This window comes from Myodes glareolus, chromosome 3, assembly GCF_982192425.1.
Source record: "Myodes glareolus chromosome 3, mMyoGla1.1, whole genome shotgun sequence".
NCBI lineage: Eukaryota > Metazoa > Chordata > Mammalia > Rodentia > Cricetidae > Myodes > Myodes glareolus.
In genome coordinates, this window is record NC_142028.1 from 61,210,217 (window position 1) to 61,234,232 (window position 24,016).

General features: G+C 49.5%; 1 non-coding gene across 1 annotated transcript; it reads left to right on the forward strand.

The window, feature by feature from the left end:
- The first annotated feature begins 23,080 nt into the window (after nucleotides 1-23,080).
- On the forward strand, nucleotides 23,081-23,185 carry LOC125400532 (U6 spliceosomal RNA). The gene has a single exon (XR_015001091.1). It is a non-coding gene; the product is annotated as a U6 spliceosomal RNA (small nuclear RNA).
- The last annotated feature ends 831 nt before the right edge of the window (nucleotides 23,186-24,016 follow it).

A 24,016-nucleotide genomic window follows, 5' to 3' on the forward strand; every position in this document is an offset into this window, starting at 1 on the left:
TCAAAGAGAGGGCGTTATTACCAATCATCACATAGCCTGTGGGTGCCCGTTATGGTCCTGATGGAGGTGTAAAAATCTAAGCAGCTTCCTCTCTCCGCCCTGTCTGGGCCGACCCAGGGCTTTTCTCCCTCTTTTACAGATCATAGAGGCTGAGACTTATTGCTACTTTTGAATTTGTCCACTTTGATTTTTAGATTTTAAATATGTGTGTCTTGAGGAGGAGGAAGAATCGTAATTGAGACATCCTGATTCATAACTGCAGTGCTTTTTCCTCTCATTCTAATGATATAACAAATCCCATAACCAACCTTTCTCCTACAAGGCAGGCTAAGGAGAAGCCTTCATGATAGTGAAGGAGGGATCAGGATTTAGAGGCAGCTACTACTTCCCAGGGTCTGACAGGACACAGCTTGGCCTGCCTCCGACCAGAACACACATTTCTTCCCGGAAGCCAGCCCCAGCGACATGCTGCCCTTGTTTCCCTGTCCTGGAACCCCTGAGAGAAGGCGCCATGTGCTCGGCCCGGTGAGCCTGAGCAACGCCCCTGTATTCTCCCCAGTGAAGTTGGTTTTTTAATATTTATTTATTCTTTTACTTTTTGTTATTTTATATTTGGGAGAAAGGGTCTCATTAGCTGGCCTGTAACTCACTATGCAGATCAGGCTGGCCTTAAACTCAGACACCTGCTTGCCTCTGCCTTTCAAGTGCTGGAATTAAAGGTGCACACCTTCGCCGTTCCTTACATTTATTTACTGCATGTGTGTGCATGGGAGGTGGGTAATCCAGGAATCAAATTTAAGTTCTCAGCTTTGATGTCAAGATCTTTTACTTCCTGAGCCAATTTTGTTTGTTTGTTTGTTTGGTTTTTTGAGACACAGTTTCTCTGTGTAGCTCTAGCTAGCCTGGAACTCTCTACAGACCAGGCTTACCTGGAACTCACAGAGATCCATCTGCCTCTGCCTCCCCAAATGCTGGAATGAAGGTGTATGCCACCACCACCTGGCTCCCTGAGCCACCTTGACAATCCACTATTTTGTTATATAGACTTTTGATGGACACAAAGGAATGGGTGTGACTGGATTGGTATAGGTCTTACCTAGCATGTATGAAGTCCTGAGTTTGATTTCTGAACTATATAAACCAGGCATGCAATCCCAGCCTCCCAGAGAGGGTCAGAAATTCAAGGTCATACATATTGAGTTCTGGGTCAGCCAGGGCTACATAATGAGCGAGACCCTGTCTCCTTTCTTTCTTTCTTCTTCTCCTCTAATTCTCCCTTCCGTCCTCCATCCTTCTTTCTTTTCTTTCTTTCTTTCTTCTTCTCCTCTCCTTCTCCCTTCCTTCCTCTGTCCTTTTTCTTTCTTCTCTTTCTTTCTTTCTTTCTTTTTTCTTTTTTGGATTTTTGAGACAGTTTCTCTGTGTAACCTGACTGTCCTGTAACTCCCTCTATAGACCAGGCTGGCCTCGAACTATGAGACCTGTCTGCCTCTGCCTCCCTAGTGCTGGGATTAAAGGTGTGCACCACCACCGCTCGGCTGAAACTAACATTTCTTAAACCTCTAAGGATCACCAAATCATATTACGTATGCGATCATTCATTCCTGAAAATATGCCTCAGCAGGTGAGATCATTTCTCTAGATATGCAGATGAGGAAACCAAGGCTCCAGAGGTCAAATGATGTACCCAAAGTCAGACACCACTAATTGGCAGTATAGAGCTTGAATTCAGGCCTCCTGACTGTATTTCCAGCCCTCCCCTTAGAAGTTGGCACAGGTCAGAGGGTCACGCTTGGTACAGCCCTGGCACCACCCACGACACCCGTCCATCCCTTTATTCACTCTTTAGTCAACATATGTACTTAGGGAACTGACTAGGTACCAAGTGTGAGGCTGAACCCTGGGACAGGACAGGCAAAGTTCTTGTCCTTCTAGGGCTTTTGACTGCAGAGAGACAATGGAGAAAGAAACGAGCTGTTTCAGGTGGTGGCTCAGATAATAAAATAGGGCCACTGGAAAGAGTAACTGAAAGGAGGGCAGGGACCTGAGATGCTTGGCCAGGGTCAGCTTCTTGGTGTGGTGAATCTCTGTCAGATCCCCTTCTGCCCTATCTCTCTGTGTTTGTCCCTGAATAGCCAAGGAAGCCAGAGAGCTAGCAGACCACATAGTCATAGAAGCCTGAAGGCTCCAGCTAAGCGGGGCCATGGGCAGTTCCTGTCTTCGTCTTCTCAGTTTATAAATAAAGTGGGGTATAGCGAGCAGGAGGGATTTGCCCCAGGTGGACCAGCTAGGCTGACAGCCATTGAGGGACAAGTCCAAGCAGTGTCCCCCTTACACACTTTGCTAAGGAACTTCAAATCTCTTTGTCTGTCTCCTTCTGTCTGGGTTAGGGAGAGCAATTAGACAACGCATGTACTCTGAATCATCCTCTGTCAACACGTCCATTCGCAAAGCTCACGCCTTCCATGTTTGCCCAGCGGGGCTAGGGGTGACTTGGGGAACGTAGGAAGCCAAGACAGAGAACACAGGCGTGCCCAGTAAGATCTTCTGTTTCCATTAAAGCCGACACTGGAGTATCCCAATGGATGGTGGGAATGCACTTGGGTGCATCTGGAGGCCAGTTGGCTTCAGGGTGGCATAGGTGTGCCTCTGCCAGGCACCTGGTCACATTTCCCGTCTCAGCGATGACTCCAGCTGATTTTAAAAGGGAGCTTGTTCTCTATGATAATAGAATTGTCGTGACAGGGAACAGTCTCTGCCTGCTGGACCCCAGCTTCTTGTTCTTTAAGATGGGAGTGGAATAGGGGAAGCGCTCCCATTCATACTACCTGATTTGAGGACCAGAAGAGAGAGGCTGGATTGCTACATTGGCATATCAGCTCTGGGGCCCCAGAAGAAAGCATTCTGGGAACTGATGAGTGGCTACTTTTTGTTTTGTTTTGTTGTTTTTTTGAGACGGGGTTTCTCTGTGTAACAGTTCTGGCTGTCCTGGAACTGGCTTCATATACTAGGCTGGCTTTGAACTCACAGAGATCCACCTGCTTCTGTCCCCCGCTCCCCGCCACCAAGTGCTGGAACTAAAGGCCTACGCCTCCACCACCCAGCTGATAAACTCACCCCACAGAGCATGCTCTTTTCCTTATGATCTTTTCCACGCCTCACCAGATTTCAGAACATAATCTCATGACACAAGAGCCATCATTCACTGTGCGGGAGGGGAAAACAAGGCCAGAGAAATGAAGTCATTTGTGTGGGGCCACAAAGTTGTAAAAAGAGACTTCATACCTAGATCTGTCTGAACCCCAGGCCTAAGTCCTAATGAGGAGCTCCCGGGTGATTTTGGGAAGCCAAATTACACACAGGTGCTCCTTCCCAGCGGCGGCTCACCCATCCCCTCTTCCTGTGACTCTTGGCCTCCAGCCTACTTCATGTCCTCATGGCCAAGGTAATGGATGTTGTCATTACCAGTAATTGTGCCCCTACCCTGCATACCGTTGATATCAACCTCACCTCTCATCTCTTCTACTTATGCAGACAACCCCAACTCCATTAGCTTCTTCACCCGCCAGGTCCTTTAATCCTTTGCTCCTCCTTTCTCTCCCTGTTCCTGGACTCTCTCACATCCTTGATTTTCCCCCTTACCCAGTTCAGAGTCCACACCATCGCTGTAATTACTTCCTTGCCTACACCCTCAGCCCCCTTCTTTCTCCCCATCATTTAATTGCCTCCACCTGGCCAAACCACACCCTGAGTGGTCCTCCGCAGTTGACTGGGGTGCAGGAGGGACACAGCCTGCTGATCTCACTTTAACATCATGCCCACCACCTACCATGTGTCTCAGCCATTACCCTCTCTCCAGTCCTAGCGAGGAGGGTCAGGCTTTCCGCTTCTCCTCAACTCCAGCTTCTCCGCCTGTGTCCTCTTCTCGAGGGACGAGCTTGCTTCTCGCTTCCCTGGGAAACAGACCCATCCGAAGGACATTCTCTTCCACCCTCAACGCCTGCTCCACGCATTCCAGCCTCTGTGCTTGGGCTCAGCCTCCCTTCCTGCTGCAGGGATGTGTCTGTTTGCTCCTCCCTTGAGTGTCCCAGCTCCCTTGAGCATCCTGTCCCTCTGACAGGACTTTCCTCCTTGGACTTTCCCTCACTCACTGACTGGATTGTTCTAATCTGCATCAAACCATAATTTCCAAAAAGGTAGGGTGTGGTGGTATATGCCTGTGAGCCTAGCACAAGGGAGATACTTGGTTCCACCCTTTCACCTAAACTGCCTTGGTCAGGATTAAGGTCACATTGCTAAATCTAATCCTCAGGGTTTTTTTTTCCTTACCTTTTTTTCTTCTTCTTTTCAGTTCTTCGAGATAGGATTTCTCTGTATATCTCTGACTGTCCTGGAACTTGCTCTTTAGATCAGACTGGCCTCAAACTCAGAGATCTGCTGGGCTCTGCCTCCTGAGTGCTGGGATTAAAGGTCTGTACCACCACTACCTAGCCCTTTCTTCTTTTTACCTTTCTTTCTTCTCCCTTTCTTGTTTCTTTCATGTTACTGTTTTTTTTTTCCAGTGCAGAAGAAAAAGAACAAGTCAAAACCCCCAAAGTGATGTAAAGAACAAAAAGGGCCTGGGCGGACATCAGGATACAGTGGTAGCAAGAGGGAAGGATGCTGAAGAACGCATCCGGAACCCGCAAGCACAGATTGGAGGATGTCAACAGACACCTGGACCCCTCATGGAGCAATACCACATTCCAAGCCATGGGGACCTGATTATCAGCTTACGTTGCTCCTCTTAGCTTCAGCTGTGGGACGGGATCAGGGGAAGCAGGGGCAAAGTCTGGGTCTCCTCTGGCCACGTTGGCGTTTTCTAGCAACACTTCACGACACATGCTCGTGTGTCTTCTGCTAAGAGTGTACTTTTTAAAATTGCACCAGGGATCGTGGTGCATGTCTTTAATCCCAGCACTCAAGAGGTAGAGACAGGTGAATCTTTGTGAGTTCAAGGCCAGTCTTGTCTATATAGTGAGTGCTAGGCCAGATAGGCTTGTTTAAAGAAACAAAAAACAGACCTGAAACGAACAACAGAAAAACTCCACAAAAGAAGATTGTCCTTTTACTCGATCCTGGCTTCTGGATAGCACTGGATAGTTTGGACTGCCACGTTCTGGATTCATCTCAGGGACATTTCTGTGTGAGTGATGTCTTGAGTTGCCATCTCACACACCAAGGCCAGCCAAGCTGTCTTCATCCAGATAACATGGCAGAGTCCAGCCGATGACACAGATGCTCCTGCCACCCGGGCCTGCAGCACACAGCCCTGCCAGAGCATCTGTGGGATGACCCTTTTAAAGGGATGAACTCCTTTACCCTGAGACTGGGGGTGCTCTTCCATCCAATCCCCACAGAAGTGACTGTCAGTGCTCTTCAGCCTCCTGGCAGTGTGACGACACAGCGTGGGCAGTAGCATGGCCACCCTTAAGGTGAGGGTAGAGCACAGGTCTTGAGACAGGCTTTCCCATCAGTATGCTACTACAAGTCAGCCAAGGCAGGCATTGCCAATTGATCAAAGTTTTCCTTCCTTACTTTTTTTTTTTGCGGGGAGGGGGTGGTGTTTCCAGAAGGGGTTTCTCTGTGCAACAGTCCTGGCTGTCCTGGAATTCCAGTCTGATTTATAAGATCAGACTGACCTCAGACTCACAGATTTCTGCCTGCCTCTGACTTCCAAATGCTGGGATTACAGGCGAATGCCACCACTACCAGCTCTTTCTTTCTTTCTTTTGGTTTTTCAGAATAGGGTTTCTCTTCCCGAATGCTGGGATAAAAGGCATGTGCCACCACTGCCTGACTAATCATAGTTCTTTTTTTCCATTTTTTTTTCCAAGACAGGATTTCTCTGTGTACCTCTAGCTGTCCTGGAACTCACTCTGTAGACCATGCTGGCTTTGAACTCACTGTTTTTGGTTTTTTGAGACAAGAAGCAAGAGTTTCTCTGTATAAGAGTCCTGGCTGTCCTGGAACTCTCTTCCTAAACCAGACTGGCCTTGAACTCACAGAGATTTGCCTGCCTCAGCCTTCCGAGTGCGGGGACTAAAAGCATGCGCCACCACATCCGGCCCTGTTCACAGTTCTTACAAATGGGACCCAGGCATGAGCAAGCTTCACAAATCCTCAATCCAGGGCCTCGAAACTATGTGTTCAGGTTGGTACATCATGTGGTGCCTACTGGCATTCCTGGCCTAGGAGCAGCTTATGAGTGACAGAGAACGGGCAGGAACCCGGCATAGACAGATATGGGTGTAGTGAATTGGAATGGCCACACGTGAGAGCCTGGTGTGCCACGTGAGCGTTGACCTGTCTTTGTTGCTGGCAGGAGCAGTCTCTGCTGCCATACACATTAGAAGAAAAAGTCACGGGACAAAAAAAAAAAATCACGTATTGGATTCATATGTAAATGCAGAATAGAGCAAAACCACGACATTGCAAAAAAAAAATCACCTCTAATGTAGCCCATAGCCGGACCTTGTTTCTAGTACAGGTGATTGAATCCCTCCTCTATCTTCCCTCTCACACACATACTGAGCATGTGTTCTGCCACTGAACTACACCCTGGTTCTATTTTCCTTTACTGGCAAGTGTATTCTATAGGTCCATGATAATCTGTGTCTTATTTACCCATTCAGCTGTTGATGGACATTTGGGTTGGTTCCACTTCCTGATCATTTTGAAGAATGCTGAGAAGGCATTGATATGTTTTTTTTAATTCTTTCTTTAAAAATGATTTTAATTATTTTTATTTTATGTGTATTGTTTGTATGATGTGTCTGTGTGAGGGTGTCCGATGCCCTGGAACTGGAGTTACAGTTGTGAGCTGCCATGTGGGTGCTGGGAGTTGATCCTCGGTCCTCTGGAAGAACAGTCAGTGCTTCTAACTGCAGAGCCATTTCTCTATGCGCTTTTGTGTTACATGTTTTTATTTCTTTTGGGTGTGATCTCAGAGGTAGAACTGCTGAGGAGGTTTTTGTTAAGTCTTTTGAGAAACTGCCAGACTGTCTTCCAAGAGCAACCACTCGGTTTTACCTTCCCATTACCGGTATACAATGGCTCTAATTTCTCCCCCTCCTTGGTAGCCTTGCTACTGTAGGCCCTTTTCCATTATAGCCATCTGAGTCCTGTGAGGTGGTACCTCATTGGGTCTTTTTAATTATTAAATTTGTGTACCGAGGGGAGAAAGATTTTGCATGTGGAGCCTACAGGACAGCTTGTCCGACTTGGTTCTCTCCTTCCATCATATAGAACCTGGGGATCATACTTAGGTGGTCAGACTTGATGCCGTGTGTCTCTGCCCTCCCAGCCATCTCACCCGCCTTTATGATTATTTTGATTTCGATTTTTTCTGAAGCTGATAATGTCTTTTCAAGTGCCCACTAGTCATCTGTGGCTTTTAAGGGAATGTCTTTAGACTCTTTGCTTCTTTTCTGTTTTCTTGTGATCAACAAACTCCTCCCATCTCTGCCTCCCACACTGCTAGGTTTACAGGTCTAGCTTCTTGCCTGGGCTCTGGGGATTTGAACTCAGGTTTTCATGATTGTGCAGCAGGCACTCTTACCCACTAAACCATCTCTCTCTCTCTCTCTCTCTCTCTATCTATCTATATCTATCTATATATATATATATATATAACTCATATATTATGAGTTGTATATCCCAGGCTGGCCTTGAACTAACTAAGTAACCAGTACTTGCTCTCAGCTCCTGACCCTCCTGCTTCCACTTCTACAGAGTGCTGGAATTGTCGGTATGTGCCACCAAGTCTGCTCTCTTCTTAACAGTTTTATCAGCATATAATGGTACATATTTATGGGGTACAGGTTGTACTTTAATATATGTATATATGATGTGTTGATAAAATCAGGGTCGTTAGCATATATTTCACATGCAACATTTCTTATTTCTTTTTGCTGAAATCCTCCTCTTAGCTATTTGGAAATAGCTATTACATGATGTAACAGGGCGGTGGTGGTGCACCCCTTTACTGTCAGCACTTGGGAGGCAGAGGCAGGTGGATCTCTGAGTTCGAGGCCAGCCTGGTGCACAGAGTGAGTTCCAGGACAGCCGAGGCTCCACAGAGAAACCCAACCTCAAACCAAACCAAACACCAACAACAACAAAACAAAAACATAATCATAATACATAATAATCTATGACAGAAACATAATCTGTTAACTGTGGTCCGTACCTGTGTAAATAGAACACCAGAGCGTAATATGCCTGCAGCTGTTAGCTTTTGTACCCACTGCCTATGATCTCTCCTCTCTCCTTCTGCTTCTCCTAATCTTTAGAGACTATGGTTCTAGTTTCTGCTTCTCTGAGAACAACTCTCTTTAAAAAAAAAGATTTATTTAATTTTTACTTTCTAATTTATTTTTGGTTTTTCAAGACCAGGTTTCTCTTTGTAGTCCTGGTTGGCCTGGAACTCACTCTGTAGACCAGGATGGTCTGGAACTCACAGTGATTCCCCCTTCCTCTGCCTCACAAGTGCTAGGATTAAAGATTTATTTAATTTTTAAAATGTATGTGTTTGTGTGTTTGTATGTGCGTGCGTGTGTGTGTGTGTGTGTGTGTGTGTGTGTGCACATGGTACCCAAGGAGGCCAGAAGAGGGTGCTGGATGCCCTAGAGTGAGCAATTACAAGGAAGGTGTGAACTAGCTAATGTGAATTCAGGTCTTCCAGAACCTGAGGCTGGGCTCTGCCCTGCTGAGGCCTCTCACCCCAGACCAGCACTTCAGTTCCATATTCTGCAGCAGATCATGTGGCTTTGTCTATCCATGTAGTTACAAAGACAGGATTTCACCCTTCCGTGATATTTTACTGGGTGTGTAACTGACTTTTCTTTATCCATTCTGGGGTTGGCTCTTTGAACAGTGCTGTATTAAACATGGGGTGCTGACGCCTCATGGGACACCCATGTATCAGCTCTCAAGACCTGCCCACAATCTCCAGACAGCACCAGTTTGGAAATCTGGGCCAAGTTCAGACTGGTGTGGAGTGTCTGTTCATTTTGGTGGAGGAGAAGAGGAGAAAGTAGGGACAGGGAGATGAGAAAGTCAGGGCCCTGAAGGAGCAAAAGAGAACTGAATACCGGATGGCGAAGGACGTGAAGATAGAGGGGTTGGCAAAAATAAAAAAATAAAAAAAATAAAAAGATAGAGGGGGTTGGCTGCGCCGAGAACAGGAAGGAGTCTGACCTCACTTCCCTTGGCTGGGTAGCTAGTGATGGCCAACCTTCCCATGAGCTCTTCTCAGGCCATCCAATCAGAGAGGAGGCAGGTAGAGACTGGGTAAGGTGGCAATTTGCACCTACCTCACACCCCACCCCCACCCCACCTGCTAGTCTGGATTGGGCGCAAGGGCTGAGAGCACTCACTTCTGTCCCCTCTGGGCCTGGGTGTCTGGGTGTCTGGACTGAAAACAGGACCCAGTGCTCAGGAAGAGGTTTCCCAGTCTGGTGACCCCATCGCCCCTCTTCTCTCTCTCTCTCTCTCTCTCTCTCTCTCTCTCTCTCTCTCTCTCTCTCTCTCTCTCTCTCTCCCCAGAGTTTCTCTGTGTGACAGCCCTTGATGTCTTGGAACTTGCTTTGTGGACCAGGCCTCGGCTTCCGGAGTGCTGGGATAAAAGGCCTGCCACCAACCCGGCTCCACCGCCCCTCTAACAGGTAACGCTGCAACCCGTCTTTCACAAATAGAACTCAATTCGTACAGAACAGCCTATGGATATACTCCCAATTTGGGGTGTGGGGTTGGAGGAGGCAGGGTCTCAGGTGGTCCAACAACTCTGATCCTTCTGCCTCCACTTCCCAACTACTAGGGTCTCAGGCTTGTGTTACCACCCCAGGCTCCATAGGAGGAGAGGAGAAGAGGGTGGATGAGGAGAAATCGATGTCTTAACTGAAATGTAAAAAAATACTGCAAAGTAATTAGTGTCTCTGTCTCAGACCTGTATGTACTCAGGCTGACAGTCACATGGGGACGATTGATGCAGATTCTGAAGTTATCAGCCTGTGGAGGAAGTTAAGAGCACATTTTCACTCGCGGCTGTCCGACTGGAGGCAGAGCCCCCTCACCCACTCACCTCGTCCGTCCCCCCTCCCCTCGTCTTATTCCCCACCCCTGCTGCAGCTCAGGGCCTCCTGTCCCCTGTAAGGTCCGAGGGCCAGAACCGTCCGCTCCCAGACTGAGGAGCAATGTTGTCCTGGGCCCGCCCTGCCTCTCCAGCCTCTCATTCCCCGCACCTATAAGGCTGGGCACCAGCTGCAGACACAGCAGTTCCCACGGGATTCGTGGGTCCTAGAAACGCACCGCAGGCAATGGAGGGAGGCCCGGGCATTGACGTCAGAGAGGCGGGGCCTCAGCGCCACACCCAACCTCTCCACCCTCTGCCGGGTCCCAGCGTGGGTCCCTAAATCCCAGTGTTGGCGTGAATTCCCTTGGTTCCATTCTCTCTCACCATCCTCTACACTGTCTGGTCTAGTCCCCTGCAGTGGGGAGCCCGAGGAGACCCAGCTGTCCCACTCCTGATCTCCCTGCAGGAAGGAGGCCGCGGAGAGCTGGTGCTGGTCCTGGGAGGGACGGGTACATCTTGGGGAGGCAGTGAATGAGTCAGAAGATCCCTGTCCTGAGCTCTACTGTTGGATCCCTGCCAGGAGGATTACACTCTATAGTTCTATAAAGTGCTTTTTTTGTTTCGTTTTGTTTTTTGAAGACAGGATTTCTCTGTGGAACAGTCCTGGCTGTCCTAGAACTCGCTTAGTAGACCAGGCTGGCCTCCAACTCAGAGACCTGCCTACTTCTGCCTCCTGAGTGCTGGGATTAATGGTATGCACCACCGCCTGGCTTGTTTTAATTTAAAAAATTTCAAGGGGGCTAGAGAGATGACCTAGTGGTTAGAGCACCTATTGTTCTTTCAAAGGACCTGAGTTCAGTATCCACAATAAGCGACTCACAACCATCTTTAACTCTAGATCCAAGGAATCCAAATCCTTTGAAGGTATCTGCACATACCTGCAAACAGTCACACTCTCAACACAAATATGTATAATTTGAAAGATAAAAACCATCTTTGAAATTTTTTATTTAAAATACTTTGTTTTTTAAATTGTGTGCCTGAGCCAGGGAGTGATGCACACCTTTAATCTCAGTTTAGGGGGCAGAGGCAGATGGATCTCTGAGTTCGAGGCCAGCCTAGTCTGTGGAGTGAATTCCAGGACAGCCAGGGCTACACAGAGAAACCCTGTCTCAAAAAACTAAATAAATAAACAAACAATAAAAAGATAATAAAGGATAGTAATAATAATAATAAATCTTTTTAGAAAAAGAAAATGGTGTGTGTGCATGGCGGGCAAACACCTGCACGACAGCATATGGCGGTCGGAGGGTGACTGTGTAGTTAGGCTCCACTTCTGCCTTTTACTTGACTTTCGGCCGTAGAACTTGTACCCTTGGGGTCGTATAGCCTCATACTTGACCCCACTGAGCCATTTTGTTGGTCCCAAAGGGCTTTCTTGCTACTTCACATTTTGTCTTCACAAATATTTTGTGACAGACAACAAAACTGGGGCCCAGAGACACCAAGTTGCAAGCACACAGAATCTCAACTAGGGAGTGGGTCCAGGATTTGAACCGTAGATGCTGGACTGTACCAAGATATTGCCTGGTGTCCTGGACCTGCCACGTTCAGGAAGTCCAAACCCTTGTTGTGCTTGATTTGAGATTCTGATACAACGAGATCTTCAGCTTTGAAGAGCCGAGAGCGAAATGCTGGGCAGGTGAGGCGCCACACCCCGCTCCCTAGGCTCTCAGACAGTCTTATGTCTCTGCCTGTCTCCTACCAACTCTCAGGGGGCAGTTTAGGTACAGGAGGGCAGGAGGGCAGGGTAAGAGTTCTCCAGATCAAAAGAGGAACCTGACAGGGAGGGAAGGAGATCTAATGTCTCAGAAAATGTGCTTAGCCTTCAGGCTTTATTTCCTAAGACAAAGATATATCACAAAGTCAGAAGGAGATGTGAGGGGATTAATCGGTCCTTATTTGTTTGTCTGTTTTGCGGTGCTGGCGATCAAAGCCAGGGCCGTAACATGCTAGGCAGGCAAGTACTTGGCCACTAGACCATACCCCCACCCCTTGTTCTTTCTCAGACTTAGGTTTACTGTGTAGCTCAGGCTGGTCTCTAACTACTAATTCCCCTGCCCCCTCTCCACGGTGCTGGAGTACAGGTGTATGGCACCACGCATGGTTTTAATGAGCTTTAGTTCTCCGTGTTTGGTGTCCCAGACAGGAGACTCGGGCCTGAACTGCAGAGGTGAGAGATGCTGAGCCAGCCACCCTTGGAGCTTGTTTGGACTCATGGGCCAGGCTTTGTCATGATTTTAGAGTTGAGCTGGGGCATGCTTTGGGCTCAGATGGAAGTAGGAACATTTTCTCAAGACCCATCAGGTCTGAAACAAACCCATCCCAGCCTGAAACAAAAGGGGCTATGTCTGAGCCTCGACCGATCCCTGCTAACACGGTCAGGCTCAGAGACCAACGTCAGGACTCCTCCTCAGATAAAGGAACAGGAAGATTCAATCTTGCTTGGTCCCTCCCAGCCCAGAGTCAGTCCAGGATTCCTGCTTCAGAAAATTGAGTCGGGCAATGGCTTGGAGCTCATAGCCTTAGGCTCCTGGGCTGGACAAGCTCTTGGTGACTGAGCTGGAGGGCAGCTGGGAAGGGGGAATTCGGTACCAGTTGAGGGTTAGGAATCTCTTCCTCTCTACAAGCATCTACCCCAGAACATACCTGCCAGGATTCAGGTGTGCGGTTGCGCTTACAGAAGCCGGTGACAGCGCTCCGGCTTGGTCTAGGGACAGCTGGACGAGTGTGGATCAGTTCTGCCACAGTCTGCAGGACTCTGTTCCAAGGCGTGCAATCCTGAGAAACCACTGGTTGAAGACAGTAACTGAAAGTCACTACCATAGTTGATTTCTGCCATCACCTCCCCAGCATGCCCCCTGTTGTGTCCCAAGAACAACTCTGGGAGAGGCTGGCTCCCTTGGTGACCTGCCTGGTCAGGGTGCTCTTGCTCTGTGCTTATTAGTGGGAAGGTAGCTATAATCACTTCACTGGGGCTTTGGTTGTTCGTATGGCTGTGGTACTTGAGGCTCTCCTTTCTGGTCTCAGGGACAGGGAGTGTCTCTGTCACCAACCCACAATGTCCAGGAGCATAAAGGTCAATTGAAAGCCAAGTCACTTAGGACCCATCGGTGTCTCCAGATAAGACGCTTGGCCTGATATGACCCTAGTGATATATATGTCTCCCCTCCTGCTCTGTGTAGTGATGTGCTGGCCTCACTCTGTGCTGAGACAGCAGCCCATCCGTGTGTGGCAGGAGCCCACCTCAGTCTGCTCCCCTCGAATCCATGTTCCCTGTTTCTACCTTGTTCTTACCCGGTCCTTTGTCATTCCTGAGTATGTGTCCTTTGTTTTATCAAAGGACACCCTTCTGGCTTCTATGGACAGGAACAGAATGCTAGGTCTTTCCCTGGCGGTCTTTCTATCCTCCCTGCTCTCTGCTCTTTATATTCTGGATTCTACCGCCATGCTTTCTGGATTCTACCGCCGTGCTTTCTGGATTCTACCGCCGTGCTTTCGATCTGCAAATACAGGAAGCTTGCTCCTGCTCTGGGAACTTTGAGAGCCACCTGCCCACTGTGTACCCACCTGTCTAGTTCCTCAGTCTCTCAACCTTAGCTTAGAGAGGCCTTTCCAACCCTCCCCTCTCCACAGGGCTCCCAAACACTTCCCCCCAACCAACCCCTCACCCCTACCCCCACATCCCCTGGGGCCACTTCAATTACTGCTGGCTCAGCATCACTTCCTGTCCCTGTCACTTTGTCTGGTCCACAGTTTCTTTGTCACTGATTTGGAGACAAGATCTACCTCTATAGCCCAGGCTGACCTCCAGCTTCTGATCCTCCTGCCTCAGCTTTCTGAAGAGCTGCAATTCCAGGCCCAGCTGGTAGACAGATATTTAATATAAAGAAGTAGGAATTCACACATTAGCCAGAGAGGTTGAATGAACCAGACCGTCAGCAGTGAGCTCTAGACCACACAGTACTGACCTACCAAGAGAGCCACAAACAACACCTAAGCTACGAGCTGACCTAGAAACCTCACTCCAGGGTCCTGAAAGCTGGGACTCTGGAACGCCCACTGTAGCTGGAGTTGGGCAGGCAGGACATGGGGAACCTAATGCCACCACTAGTCGTTGGGTGTCTCTGCCGAAAAGCTTACACTTGCTGTCTGGTTAAACAGCTGGAGGGAGGCGGGAAATGATAGAAAATCCCCATGGCAACAGCAGCCAAGAGTGACAGGACTTTCTAGGAGCTGGTCCCGCTTAATGGCCACCCTCATTCTGTTGATTTATTTTTGAGGCTGGCCTCAAACACTCTATGTAGTTGAAGATGGCCTTGAACTGGTCCTTCTGCCTCCACCTTCTGAGTGACAGGATTGTTACTCATGTTCTCTGCTGGGCTGGGGCTGGAGTCCAAGGCTGCGTGCATGTCCAGGCAAGCTGTCTAGACCCCTAATACCCAGCTTTTCCTACCTTAGAGCAAAGAAAGTTCCCAAAAGCTAGCGCCCCACTTCTACCCTCTGCTTCCTGCTTGAGCCACTGCAAGGGAGGAGATGGAGTTGTCGCCCAAGGGTTTCGGAGGAGTGTTAAACGCTGAGCCAAGGTGCCTGTTCCACGTCACCAAGGCTAGAACGTGCCACCACCGTTTATCATCACCAGAACCTCCACCCACCCATTACCAGCTCTGTCCCTTCTACTGACAGCAGATCTGAGAGCCGTCACTGTTTCCATCACTGGACCGTGTCACTGTTGACGTCCCCCTCCTTGTTCCCATTATGTGGTGGTATCCAGCTGGCAGTGAGGTCACTTGCTGGCTGTGGCACTCACATGTAATTGCTTAATAGGATGGCTGTGCCCTAGCATGTTACTGACCTGTGCTCTGTGGAAATCTTCACAGGTCTGAGCTGAGTGGCTGTAGCTATGACTTCAAGGATCCCGAGAGCCCCCAGGTGTGGTGATATTTTGTTTCTGCTGTAACAAATGAAGCTTGCCAGAAGATCAGAGTGCGGAGCTAGCCACTGGTTAGCCATAGAGGTCAGGCAGTGGTGGCACACACCTTTAATCCCAGCACTCGGGAGGCAGAGGCAGGCGGATCTCTATGAGTTAGAGGCCAACCTGGTCTACAACAGCTAGTTCCAGGTCAAGCATCAAAACCACAGAGAAACCCTGTCTTGAAAAACAAACAAACAAACAAAAAAGTGAAGAGCGGGGCCATGTCTGGTGCCAAGAAGCCCTCAGGTAGAGTCTGTTTCTGTAGCTTTTCTTTCTTTTGTCAAACATTTAGACTTTTGGTTTCTTTTGTTTTTGAAACAAAGTTTCACATTGTAGCCCTAGTTATCCTGGAATTTACTTCGTAGCCCTGCCTGTCCTGGAACTCACTCTGTAGACCAGGCTGGCCTGGAACTCACAGAGATCATCCTGCTTCTGCCTCCCATTTTGGGACTAAAGAAGCATGCCACTATGCAGATTAAATTTTATTTTGATTAATTGTTTTTTATTCTTTCAAGACGGGGTTTCTCTGTGTAAGAGCCCTAGTTGTTCTGAAACTCGCTCTGTAGAGCAGGCTGGCCTAAAACTCATGGGCATTAGCCTGCTTCTGCCTCCCAAGTGCTGAGAATTAAAGGTGTGCACCACCACCACCTGGCTTAGACTCTGACTCTTAACATTTGCCAGCAGGTGCCTATCTCCTCTCTAGCCTGTGACCTGGCCCTTCCTGTCCTCCCAGGCGGAGCCTTGGTTCTTCTGGCCCAGGGTATGTACAGGTGAGCCTTCAGAAGTCAAGGCACTCACTTCCTTTCCTGGGAGCAGTTTACCTTGTCCAGGCCTCCTGCCTCTCCCTGTCAGGAAGTCCTTCCTGTTGTCCCCCCACTCTGCTCTTTGACCTCTTTCCCCTGGTCCCGGAGACTCTTTGGGAGATGTCACTAGACCCTGGCCTGGGCATGCCTCAAGCCTACCTACCTCATCTTCTCTCTCTAACCTGGTCTCCATCTTGGCCAAGGGCCACAACCGCAAAGGAAGAAGAGTTTCCCGAGACTGGTCCGACTGCCCGGGCCCCAGGCTACTGACATTGACTGGATGCTCACTGTGTGCCAGGCTGCGTAGCATGCACGGCGGAGACTGACCAGGGCGGGTCCTTGACATGTATGATTTCCATGACCGTCCCGCAAACACCCCCCCCCCAACACACACGCACATACACAGCTTCACTGTAAGTCTACAGAATGTGTCCAACATGAGGCCCTGGGGCCATATATGTCCAAGGATGGCTATGCACATGTCCTAAACCATTTGTACACAACAATAGCTTGTCATGATTTGAAAAGACTGTCCCTCCTCCCTGTAGGCCTGGCTTCCGCATCTCCATTGGGGTCACTCCTTATGGCTCCTTCAGCCTCATCGCTCCCTCTGTGGGGGATCTTCTCCAGTCTCACCCTCCCTGTAGGGATCCCTGGGCACAGGCTCTGTAGGAATGTCTGGCCCCTGTGGGTCCGGAACTGCATTTTGATGTGTAGAGGACCTGGCTTGACACTGGTTAAAGATTCCTCGAGGTTCCAACTTCCTGCTTCTTCCCATTCATTTCCTCAGCCAGTACCTCAGGCCACACACTCCATCCTGCGGCCAAACCTCCCAAGCTTCGCTGTAGTGTCTCCCCTCTCGTGATCTCTCCCCTCTTGTGGTCTCTCCCCTCTCGTGGTCTCTCCCCTCTCGTGGTCTCTCCCCTCTCATGGTCTCTCCCCTCTCGTGGTCTCTCCCGTCTCGTGGTCTCTCCCCTTTCGTGGTCTCTCCCCTCTCGCCTCAGCCCAGCTCTTCTCCCATTTGGAAATAAAAGTGTGTGCTTGTCAGTCAGGTGTGGGGTCGCATGCCTTTAATCCCAGCACTTGGGAGGCAGGGCAGATGGATCTCTGTGAGTTCGAGGCCAACCAGGACTATGTGGTGAGCCCCTGTCTCAAAATGAAATAAAATATGTGTGTAACTTTCATGCAGACATATTTGTGATTGTTCATATTTGATACATACATGTCATGGCGTGCATGAGGAGGTCAGAACTGACCACCTCAGGTGTTGGTCCCCAACTTCCACTTTGTTCAAGACGAGGGTCTCTGGTCCACCACTGCTTACAGGAGGCTAGCTGGGCCTTGAGTTCCCAGGAATTCTCCCGCCTGTCTCCCATCCAACCTTGGGAGTGCTGAGATCGCAGGTGTGTACCACAGTGTCTGTCCCTCTGTGAATTCTGGGAACCTGAGCTCCAGGCCTCACACACACACACAGTAAGAGCCTTATCTCTCAGTCTCCACAGCCCTTCTTTCCTGGGGATGCCAAGCTGATGGCACCCCTCCCAAAGGAAGCCCCTCAATGCTTTGAATTGATCTGAGAATAAACTAGGCTCCCAACCCCTGTTTCCTGGCCCTTCTCAGCTGCTTTCTGTCACCTCTGTCTCTGCCATCCCCAGCCCTCCCTCCCCCACATGTCCCCTCTACACGCAAGGCTCTCATCCCTTAGATTTCAGCTCAGTGTCCCTTTCTCAGAGACAAGGGCAAGCCCTCTTCCCTAAAGACAATACGGCTGGTAAGTGGGGAGTCTCATCGGTCTCATGCCTTGTCTTTGGGTCAGCTCTAGAGGGCTGCCTAGCTCTTCAGACAACCGATAAGAACCTTGCACTCAGCAGTGGAGGCCGCTGTCTGTCCCAGGGGCTTCCTGTCCTGCCCTCCACAGCTCTTCCCTCAGCACCGCCTTCATTTGCTTTTTCAGTCACCTTTACGGGACACCTCCTGTGTTCAGACTTGTACCCATTAGCACAGGGAGGCAAGGGGCCACCGCTCTGGGTGAAGCTATGGTCGCCTGCTGCTGCAGAGTCTGGATCCCGGGGGAGACGAAACTTAGAGCAGCAATGGGCTGAGGGCAAAGGTAGGCGTGGGTGCCCAACTTGGTGCCCATGGGAGGTTACAGTACACCCTGCCCCATCTCCAGGAGCCATTAAAGAAGGGGACACAGAACTCCAAGACCATTCTGGAGGGCAATTGATGGGATCTCTGATAGAGTGAGCTCTTCTCCTGGGCCCAACTTGGCAGCGACCAGGGCCCCTCATCTCAGCCCACCAAGGACTTCAGGCAGGAGCCTGGCCAGTGTGAGATCTGGGGTCTCCAAAAACTGCAGTGGGGTGAAGGTTCTCCAAGGCTGCTACCTGGCAGGCTAGCCAAGATTAAACTTGGACTCCTACAGAGCATCTCTTTGGGACTGTCTCTGGTTTTCTCCACTGGGCCTTTGCCTAATTTCTTTTTTGGCGGGGAGGGATGAGATAGGGTTTCTCTGTGTAGCCATGGCTGTCCTGGAAGTCACGCCGTAGACCAGGTTGGCCTCGAACTCAGAGAGCCACCTGCTGCTGCCTCCAAAGTGCTGGGATCACACTGAACACCACCACCACCCAGTTCTTTGCCTGATTTCTTTGCGTTTTGTGTGCCTATCAGCGCTCTGTTGCGGGGACAGGGCCTGCTATGCTCTCAAGGGGAGCATGGGAACCCAGCGCCATGCTGTCTTCGCTCAGGAGGCCTTGGGGAGTGGAGGGTGAGCGAATTTAGGCTTTGTAGATGACCGCAGGGTGGTGTGGCTGCAGCTCAGTTCATACAGCGCTTGCCTGGTATGCACACCCTCCAAGCATGGACGTACACACCTGTAACCCTAGCACCTGCCGGGAAGGAGGCAACAGGGTCAGGAATTCAAGTTCACTGTCTACAAAGCCAGTTTCAGGACAGCCTGGGACTCTGCTTCCAGAACAGAGAACCAAACCTAATGGGGACAACACCTGAAGGAGTGGGGATGAGCAGGCAGGAGGGGCAGCGAAATAACCACTGTCCCCATAGCCGGGTGTGGCCAGGCTGGTCTCACCCGAGGGGCCTCCTCCCATCCTGTCTGCCCCTCTCCAGGATCACGAGACTGAAAAATACTAACAACGACCAGGGCAGCGGTTTCCCTGAGCCTCTCGGCACTGTAGAAATCACAGGGCAGGAGCCAGCATCACCCTGACTCTGGACACTGCGCCCAGGCTCCAGGTTCTGTCCTTGAGCCAAGATAAATAAATGCGGTGTGGGGACTTAACACCAGGCTGGCCTGAGGTCTCCGTGCCCCGGAGAGCTGGTGTCAGCAATAGTCTCTCCTCTGCTTCATTTTCTTGTGTTACTGAGGATGGAACCCGGGGCCCCACAAGCTTTACACCACCAAGTCACCCCCTCACCACCTTCCTGTCCTCCTTTAAGCCATAGAAGCTTCCTGACCCCTACCCTGTCTCCTTTACACTCCCTGCTCAGCAGCTTTGAGCAGATACCTCTCAGAGTCTCAGTTTGCCTGTCTGTGAAATGGGCACACTAACCTCTGGCCATTAGGCAGTGAAAGATCATGAATGTCAAATGAGTTGTGTAAAAGTGTCAAAGGCTGGAAGAGCGAGAAAGTGGGAAGGATGTTGTAACTCACAGGGGGCCAGGGTCTCAGCCCTCAGCTCTGGCTGGGCTCTGTGCTTGAGTGAGGGTCGGTGCAAGGGCCGGGAGGCTAAGTGCTTGTGTGTGGGTGTGAGTGCCAGCCCTCCCCTCCAGGCCTCTTGGAGGTCAAGAAAAACCCCCACTGCTTCTCATTTTGTTTCTGTCGTATTAAATACGGAAGTAAAAAGACTGTAGAGAACCCAGAGCATTTTAAATGTTTACATGTAACAAATGAAGGCTTTGTACGGGCACGGAATGTAATGCAGCATAATTGTGCTATTCACAGGGTAATTACAGGATTTATAGAAAATATTAATTCCTCTGTACCGCGGGAGGTGTGGTCGGGTGATGGGACGGAGTGCAAAGCCGGCAGCAGGCGCTCCCGTGCTTCTTCTTTCTCGGGTGTCTTTGCCACTAGTGCCACAGCTTCTTCCCGACACCACTGGCCGTCCACAGCTCGCTCTGCTGACCCCCACCCACTCAGAGACTCAGCCACGGGGCCTTTGTGCCTGTGTCCTCTCTACTTGAGACACCCCTTCCTCAGGGGTCCTCATGCCTGCCCCCCTTCCCTTTCTAGTCAAAGGCCCTCTCTCTCTTTCTTTCTTTGAGACAAGACTTCACTGTGTAGCCCAGGCTGTTCTGGAACTTGTTATGTAGACCAGGCTAGCCTAAAGCTTACAGAGATCTGTCTGCCTGTAGGTGTGTGTCTCTCACACAAAAAACAAAGGTCATTTTGCAATATGTCAGTCATGCGACCCTATTTGGAATGGCAAACTGTTTGCTCGTCCCCTTTTCCTTTCCTTTCTTTCTTGCTTTGAGACATGTAGGCCCATATTTCTATGTGGTGCGGCAGCCAGGCTTTGAAGCCATAGGCCCCACCTGAGGTGGTCACGGAGCCCTGCAGACAGGCTGTCACTGCCCTAACAGAGGGTCAGGATGTGGTTGCTCCTTTCTTTGTAAATTGGAGGATGCCTGATAGAGATTCAAGCCTACCTGACAGTTAGCATACACAGCTGATGCGGACGCGACAAAACACCATTCACCTGGTTACTTAGGAGACAGAACGCTAATGTATTTCCCCCTGAGTTAAGTTTTGGCATAAAGACTGTTTGGAGAATAGATGAGGAATTTCTTCAGGATGTGAACTCAGGACTTCATGAGGGACCACTGAGAATCTCCCTCCCGATAAAGCCATGTGAGTGTGTCTATTCTCGTGCCTCCACGCTGGTCCAGAGAGGGATAGTCTATGTTGGGGTCTGGTAGAGAGAAATAATTTATGGACCGGGCTGCTACTGACCCCGACAGAGACAGCCTTACTAGTACCCCAACCCCCCCCTCCAAACACACACAAGCTCCTGATATGAAGCCCAGGCATCAAACTTGTTTTATCCAGATGGTCCTCCCCCATCTTTAAGAATCTGTCAGAAATGCAGACAAGCAGGCTGGCCCATTGGGTCAAGATGTTTGCCTCCAAGCCTAACAATCTGAGTTCGAGTCCCACAACTTGCAGAATGGAAAGACAGCGCCAACTCCAGAAAGTTGTCGTGTGGCCTCCACACCAGTGAGTGGCACACATGCCTCTCTCCTCCGCATGCCCAAAGAAAGTAAATAAAATGCAATTAAAAATAAATAAAATATCAGGTTGCATTTTTTTTTCAAAAAAAGAACATGTCTGGAATTCATACGTTACAAACAGAATGAGTGGGCGTGCCCACATATGCACACGGTTCGGTTTTCATCTGTGTCTCCTGTGCTCCTGACTGTGAGCGCATAGTAGGTGCTTAAGATGCGCTTGCAGGGGAAAAGAATGAGCTACACATTAGCAAAAGTTTCAGTGCCTTTCCCTGGGGCCCTCTACTGACCCCTGGTGGCCATACCGTGGAAATGCATTCGGTTTCTGTGCTCAGGTCTCAGGTTTTCGGTGCAACAGAGAATCTCACCCACGCAGCATTCTTACTGGACAGGAGTCGTCCCGGCACTGTCGGGGGAAGAGTTTGTTTTTTGTGACTTTCTGGATCAGTACCTGCTTGTCTTCCTTCCCCTTTTGTCTACCTTGACTCGGGAAACACGATGGACGTCTCCCCTCCGGGCTCTGGCCTTTCCCTGGGGTCCCCCTACTTTTCTTCTTAATTTTATTTCATCTATTGTTCGTGTTGTGTGGACGCATGTGTGTGTGGGGTGAGTATATGTGTGGAGAAATGGCTCAGCAGTTTTAAGGGTGTGCACCGCAAAATCGGGTGTGGTGGCGGTGCACACGTTTAATCCCAGCACTTGGGAAGCAGAGACAGGTGAATCTCTGGGAGTTCAAGGCCAGCCTGGTCTACAGAGCGAGTTCCAGAACAGTCAGAGATACATAGAGAAATGCTATTTCAGAAAACCAAAACAAGCCCAAACAAATCAAAACAAAACAAAAATCAAACCGAGAGTTTATTGCTAGTACCACTCCAGTTCCGGGAACTCTGGCGCCCTCTTCTGGCCTCTTGGCGCACCTGCATATATCCACATACCAAAACACAGAGTAAAAAACGAAACAAATGTGGCTGTGTGGTGGTGGCGCACGCCTTTAATCCCAGCACTCGGCAGGTGGATCTCTGTGAGTTCGAGGTCAGCCTGGTCTACAAGAGCTAGTTCCAGGACAGGTAGGGCTGTTGCACAGAGAAACCCTGTCTCGAAAAACCAATTTAAAAAAATGCAACAACAAAACAAACGTGGCTAGAGATGACTCAGTTAAGAGTGTTGCTGTTCTGCTAGAGGACTCAGGTTTACTTCCTAGAACCCAATGGACTCCAGTTCCGGGATATCTGTTGCCCGATTCTGGCCTCTGCAGGACTAGGCATGCACATGGTACACGGACGTACATGCAGACAAACATCCTTAAACATAAAATAAAATTTTTTAAAAAAATCTCAAACTATAGTGTCTTGTGTATGTGTTTCTGAGTATGTATATGTGTGCAGGTGTGTGTGTGCCTGTGTGCAGACGTGCATACGTGCATACGTGATAGTCAGAGGACAGTTTCTGGGAGGCAGTTCTCACCTTCCTCCTTGGATTTGTTTCGAGACAGGGTTTCTCTGTGTAGCTTTTGGAGCCTGTCCTGGAACTCTCTGTGTAGACCAGGCTGGCCTCAAACTCCCAGAGATCCACCTGCCTCCGCCTCCTGAGTACTGGGATTAAAGGTGTGCACCACCACCACCCAGCTCTATTTCTGTTTGTGAGACAGAGTCTCTTGCTGTTTCTGTTACTGTGCTGTGTTGTGAAAACTTGATCCACTTATCTAGTAACATTTGGGGTGGTTAGTCCTATGGGCATGGTTTTCTTTGGATACATGACCAAGTAAAAAGGAGGAGGGGATTATGAGTTCTCTCTCTTGGGTGGTCTGAGCAGGAGCAAGCCTCGAACTCATGATCCTCCTGTCTCAGCCTCCCAAGCAGCTGGGACTATAGGCATGCACCACTCTTCCCAGCTTTTCAGTGGCACATATACTAAAACTGGAGCAATGCAGAGATTAGCTTGGCCCCTGCCAAGAATGACATGCAAATTCATGAATTATTCCATATTTTTAGTTCCAGGAAAAAACATAAAACACATATTTTGGCAGATTTCTGTAATGATCAAAGACTGAAGCTTAGGGTTCATATAAATGGCATTGTAATTGAAGGTGTTCTGGATACAGGGTCATGTGACTATAATTACAGCAGAATTATGACACCAAATTGGCCTTTTCAGGAGGTAAAGGTTCAGTCCTTAGAGACAGATCCACTCTACAGCCGAAAAAGGCTATCTTTTCTCTTTCTCTTTCTTTCTTCTTTTCCCTTTTTCTTTTCTTTTCTTTTTTCTTCTTTTTTTGTTTTTGTTTTTTTGTTTTGTTTTTGTTGTTGTTGTTGTTGAGACAGGGATTCTCTGTGTAACAGTCCTGGCTGTCCTGGAACTAGCTCTTGTAGACCAGGCTGGCTTTGAACTCACAGAGATCCTCCTGCCTCTGCCTCCTGAGAGCTGGGATTAAAGCAAGTGTCACCACTGCCTGGCTCTAAATTCCTTCTTCTTTCTTTCTTCCTTTCTTTCTTTCTTTCTTTCTTTTTTGTTTGTTTGTTTTGTTTTTCGAGACAGGGTTTCTCTCTAGCTTTGAAGCCTGTCCTGGAACTAGCTCTTGTAGACCAGGCTGGCCTCGAACTCACAAAGATCCGCCTGCCTCTCCCTCCCAAGTGCTGGGATTAAAGGCATGCCCCACCACCGCCCAGCTCTAAATTCCTTCTTAAGGTGCCTCTGAGTCTCCTTTCCATGGACCCACACGAACCCACACCTGCACCGCAACAATGCTGTGTGCTGCTGACTGATTCTCCTGCCGCTGAACCCATCCGCCATAGGAGTGCCGTAATTGAGAGCATGTACCAG